General features: G+C 42.6%; 1 long non-coding RNA gene across 1 annotated transcript in view; it reads right to left on the bottom strand.

The window, feature by feature from the left end:
- Positions 1-1,180: 1,180 nt before the first annotated feature.
- LOC136008559 (uncharacterized) overlaps positions 1,181-6,000 on the bottom strand; it is an 81,876-nt gene continuing 77,056 nt past the window's right edge. The window contains exon 3 of the long non-coding RNA XR_010610138.1: positions 1,181-1,441. This is a non-coding gene — a long non-coding RNA (uncharacterized LOC136008559). The remainder of the gene's footprint in view (positions 1,442-6,000) is intronic.

Below are 6,000 nucleotides of genomic sequence, written 5' to 3'. Positions count from 1 at the left end.
GTCAACACCCAGCTGACGTCCACAGCAGACATGGAAAGGATTAGAGATCCTGTAGCCTTCTTGTTCATGTATATACAAGGGTGCTGCAAGGGTGAGAGCCACACATTGAGGGCTGCAGTATACCAAGGGAGAAGGAGACACATGATGATATATTTTTTCACAGGGACCCTGTTATTAGCATTCATCAAGGGTCTGGTGTGGAAAGGATTTGCTTTACTCACAGGTTTTTGTGTGTAACAGAATTTGGTACATAAGATATTTCCTCTGCTCAAGTTTCTATTTGCATATTTATTTGGGATTTTTATTTACTGTTGCTCACACTATCAAAAAGAGTGAGGAAAAGCAAGAGTATTTCAAGTTTGAATGAAGGCAGTGATGATTAACAGTCTTCTTCCATCCGTAATGGCTCAGCGGAAAGTAATTTTTCCTCTCAGACACGGATCTCTTCACAACTGCCCATACCACTAAGGAACCCAATGTGCTTAATGGGGAGCAAAATACAGTTACTCTTTAATGCAGTAGCCCTTCTAAGTGCTACACTAAAGGATAAACTAAGTTTCAGCTCTAATATGCATGTTTTGTGTGTTGCATTAGATTAATGACTGAGCACAGGTAATTTCATCATGATAGTGACAGCCCTTGAAATGCTGCCTCCTCTGAAAAACAGTTAATTGGAATAAAAATACTTTCTGTGCTGCCACAGTTGAAAATGCCAGAAATACGTGACATTCAGAGTCCAGAATACAGCTTTCTCCTGTCCTAGGGAACACATTTTAATTTAAGACTACACAACTTGTTGCAAAGGGTTTTAGAAGTTTCATATCTCAAGGACATTGAGTACATCAAGCTTAGCACAAATGTAATTTTATTTCCAAACCAAACAAATCTGGCCTGATTAAAACCCTTAAAAATAGGCACATTTTTACAGAAGGTGACATGGATACCACATCTTTTGAGTACATTGAGCACATGCTCAGATATAGTTATAGATGGTGTATAACATAATACTTGCCGCATGCTCCAGAAACTGCCAAGTGTTTTCCATAACCCCTCATTTTATTAAAATATTCCAGATACATCTGTACTGCACTAAATCCTATGCTGCTATTTGGCATGCACTGTATCTTCAGACTGTTCTGCAGAGTTAAACTGTGCCAAGACTGAAGTATTGATTGCTACTTATTGCACACTGCACTCTAATAAATCCTCTCTGTGTCCTGGCTAGCCACATATATATAGCCCCAGAGAAATCACTTCTGCATTTTAATAGTCCTGTCCCAGGGGAACAAGGCACTAGCAAGAACCTTTCATAATTCTGTGAGATGAAGAAATTGATCCAGCTGAGCCATCAGCATACACACAGTAAGCAAAACCAACTGGCTGCCACGTCTTCAGTTTAGCTCGCAGAGCTGGAACAGGGGTGTCTGCACCTGCCTGGAGGCTGTAACCAAGAGAAAGAGAGACGTTGAAACAGGCAGAGGCTAAAACTTCTCTGTGGTCCTATATGAAAGAGACATTTTATATTGTTGTGTCCAAGCCACATTTTCATATATATTTTTTATCCTACGTCAGCATACACTTGACTCCATTTTTCGTGACGGCTATCATTTTAACTGAGCAAGTATTTTTGGACAATTCAAAAGAACAGTTACTGCACACTAAATTATTAAATTATACATATGTGCTTATGGAAAGACTGACTCATGAATCTGGAAATAAAGAGCCAATACTGTTAGATCACCCTGCTCTATGCAAACATACCCAACATTCAAATAAATAAGAGGAGTTAGAGACATGCACACACCTGCAGGGCTGTGACCCTATTGGCATCACAGAGGCGTGCTGGGATGGCTCCTATGATTGGAGTGTTGGAATGGAAGGATACAGGCTCTTCAGGAAGGACGGGCAGGGGAGATGGGGAGGGGATGTCGCCCTCTGTGTCAATGACAGCTGTAGCGTGTAGAGCTCCACCTGAGGAGCTTATTGGTCAAGATTAAAAGGAGGGCAGCCTGAAGAAGAGAAGTCTCAGGGAAGACTTTATAGCAGCCTTCCATTACCTGAAGGGGGCCCATAAGAAATCTGGAGAGGGACTTTTTACTAAGGACATGGCAGTGACAGGGGAAGGGGGAATTGCTTTAAACCGAAAAAGAGTAGATTTAGATTAGGTATTAGGAAGAAGTTCTTTATTTCTTTCCAGTGTCTCACTACCAGGTGAGGTGCTGGCACAGGTTGCCCAGAGAAGCTGTGGCTGCCCCATCCCTGGAAGTGTTCGAGGCCAGGTTGGATGGGGCTTTGAGCAACCTGGTCTGGTGGAAGGTTTGCAACCTGGTCCTTGCCCACGGCAGGTGGGGTTGGAACTAGATGATAATTAAGGTCACTTCCAAACCAAACCATTCCATACTTCTATGATTCTAGATTCTAGCTAGAGACTAAAAGTTATCACCTCAGTTTAACTTCATCTTGACCACCAGTGTTTCCTGTCTAGTTGTCTGGAAATGCATCCATTTTGGAGATACTACTGACATAGCTGTATTTTATCAGAAGTCTGGGAAAAATTTGTTAAACTAAGCTGGAATACAGAAAAATTACAGAACAATAGAGGAATGCTTCTCAAGGATTGACTACATTTTTGAAGCAGCTTACAGTGACTTGTAGAGTCAGTTACTTTTCTTCAATAATTACCAAGCAATGATACATTTGGTTAGTTCAGATGTTCACTTTCAGTGCCTACTCAGTACCATTTTTAGCTCCATTTACTCAGGAAACTAAGCCTATTCCATAGCATTTGGGTGTCTGTCCATCCAGGTAATACTTGGTTGACTTCCATCATCAAATCTGACACTTAGTAGAGGCTTTAATAGATAGTAGATAACAATTTATTGCTTGGACAAGCATCTAGAGCATTTTAGATGTCCACATGTATCCTCCATCTGCTGTTCCACAGAGGTGCAGGTCTTCAGTATATTTTGCATCTTAGCTCCAGTCCCACATGGAAGTCTCTAGGGCAGCATGCCAGCTTTAAACAATGACATAAATGTCTAGGCACCTGAATCCTGCCCTAAATTCCATCAAGTTTTGGGAAACTCCGTTGCCTGCTGAGTTAACAGCCACAGAATAAAGCTTAACATTTATCCATCATCTTTAAAGTTACATTTTGCCTCTTTCAAACTGGTAGGTGTGGGTGTGGAAGAGCCTGGAGATACTGTGAAGAGGCTTAGACTAAGTAGAGAGGGAACTGCAGGAATTACAGGGTTCTTGTGATTATTGCAGTGAGGTCAAGCCTGGAAATCAGATATGGACTTAAAGAAAACCAGACTTCCTTATTTCCACTGTTTTCCCTGTTCATTGTATCACTGCTTATATTGCTGCTAGCTAATCTCTCCAGACACAAATAACCAGGCCCTGATTCATTTGCAGACTTTGCTAATCATGTTTCCTTGCAGCTCATAAGTAATGGTACTCCCAAGGCAGATCCAAGACATTGCTGCATAAGAAAGGAGCTGCAGGTGGATTTTGGTCATGGCTCTTACCTGTTGTACACAGACCTAGTGCTGAGGAAGGAATCGCTCAGTTGTTTACTGTAATGCAGTACTATATTTGCCAAATTTATACTGAATTAATATTCAATGACTAATTTAACCCACTGTTCTGACTGCCTGATTCTAACAAGGCACAGATGAATTCTTAGCCAGTAAAATTCTAAAGTGCATCTTTAAATCCCACTGTGATCAATCAGCCATACCCCAAAACAGACAGACCCTAAAGCCTTGTTGAATACTTCTGGCCTGAGTGCTGAATACTTCTGACTGAGGAAAGGTCCAGGTTGAGCCTAGATTAAGCATCTCATTTGTACATTACTGTGTCAGCCATATGCATTGTGATAACTTTTGTCTACAGAATATACTGTCACTAAAGACTTTTAGGTTAGCTTACTGTATTTGAATTTTTGATTTTCTTTTTTGCTATGTACTCTGAGGTTCCCCAGAATTTGTCAGAGAACCAGTGAGACTGAACAGCAGCTTTGTAAGCAACCCTGATAAAAAGGGTGGAAATTAGGACAGGAAGCATCAGAACAGTCACCCTGAGAGAAACTAGACAAGTGTAACTTACTGTGGAATTATGATCCAGTTTCATCCTGAAGTCTTATACCAGCTCACCTATAAATCAAGACAGCACTCTATCTGGATTCAGAGACTAACATAACACTCCATGTGACTGCTCTTTAGCATAGGAAAAATCAAGAACTTAGACTATGTGAGATCTTCCCATATTATGCCCTCTTGCTTCTTCTTCACAACACCTCAGAGCAGGAGAACCACCGTTTCATTAACATACCACTATTTCAACACATGGAATCTTGGAGCTCCTGTTTGGACTCAGTGGGCAGGTATCACTCAGCAGTGTTTTGCTTCCAATCATCTGTCAGCCATTGAAGGGTAGGCAGGGTGAGGCTGTGGGCCCTAATCTCTGGTGCACTGCAGAAAGGTCTCAGAGCTCGTCTGTCACAGCAGAAAGACTTAAATGTCTTCTGCATGTTCTGGTGATCCACTGGCAACGGATCATAGAATCATAGAATAGTTAGGGTTGGAAAGGACCTCAAGATCATCTAGTTCCAACCTCCCTGCCATGGGCAGGGACACCTCATACTAAACCATGCTACCCAGGGCTCTGTCCAAACTGGCCTTGAACACTGCCAGGGAAACCCATTCCAGTGCCTCACCACCCTAACAGGAAAGAACTTCCTCCTTATATCCAATCTAAACTTCCCCTGTTTAAGTTTTAACCCATTACTCCTTGTCCTATCACTACAGTCCCTAATGAATAGTGCATCCCCAGCATCCCTATAGGCCCCCTTCAGGTACTGGAAGGCTGCTATGAGGTCTCCATGCAGCCTTCTCTTCTCCAGGCTGAGCAGCCCCAACTTTCTCAGCCTATCTTCATACAGGATATGCTCCAGTCCCCTGATCATCCTCATGGCCCTCCTCTGGACTTGTTCCAGCAGTTCCATGTCCTTTTTATGTTGAGGACACCAGAACTGCACACAATACTCCAGGTGAGGTCTCACGAGAGCAGAGTAGAGGGGCAGGATCACCTCCTTCCACCTGCTGGTCACGCTCCTTTTGATGCAGCCCAGGATACGGTTGGCTTTCTGGGCTGCGAGCGCACACGGAAGCCGGCCCATGTTCATTTTCTCATCGACCAGCACCCCCAAGTCCTTCTCCATAGGGCTGCTCTGAATCTCTTCTCTGCCCAACCTGTAGCTGTGCCTGGGATTGCTCCGACCCAGGTGTAGGACCTTGCACTTGGCATGGTTAAACTTCATAAGGTTGGGATCAGCCCACCTCACAAGTGTGTCGAGGTCCCTCTGGATGGCATTCCTTCCCTCCAGCATATCAACAGAACCACATAGCTTGGTGTCATCAGCAAACTTGCTGAGGGTGCACTCAATCCCACTGTCCATGTCACCAACAAAGATGTTGAATGGGACTGGTTCCAACACCGATCCCTAAGGGATGTAGAAGTGCCACATTATCCTCAATATTTGGTACCTACACCACTGGAAAATGAAATAAAATCATAACACTATAGTCTTGTTCTTTTTGCATTTGGAAAACATTGAATGCTTGTCTACATGTGGCTGCTTAAAATTGCAAATTTACAAAATGGTTTGTCATGGTATATTTGACTAATATTCTTTCCTAATAAGGGAAAAAAAATGCCTGGCAAGTTGTGTAACAAAAATGATTTCAATGGTTCTTGCTATCTCCAGCTTGCAGTTCTCCCTGGCATTATTGATGTTCAGTCCATCTATTTCAAAGCCCCGATGCATTAAATAATTTTGTAAATTAAAAGAAACGTGCTATCTCCAGCAGACAAGGAGTGGATAGATCTTCCAGGCTAACATCAAGCCTTCAAAAGGCTTTTGAAATCTCATCACTCAAGTATCTAATGGACAGACTAACAGTTGCTGCATGGTCTTTTCTCTTTACTATGCATTGT

Source organism: Lathamus discolor, chromosome 2 (genome assembly GCF_037157495.1).
Source record: "Lathamus discolor isolate bLatDis1 chromosome 2, bLatDis1.hap1, whole genome shotgun sequence".
NCBI lineage: Eukaryota > Metazoa > Chordata > Aves > Psittaciformes > Psittacidae > Lathamus > Lathamus discolor.
The sequence above is the reverse complement of the archived record's forward strand: the minus strand, read 5'-3'. Positions and strand labels throughout refer to the sequence as shown.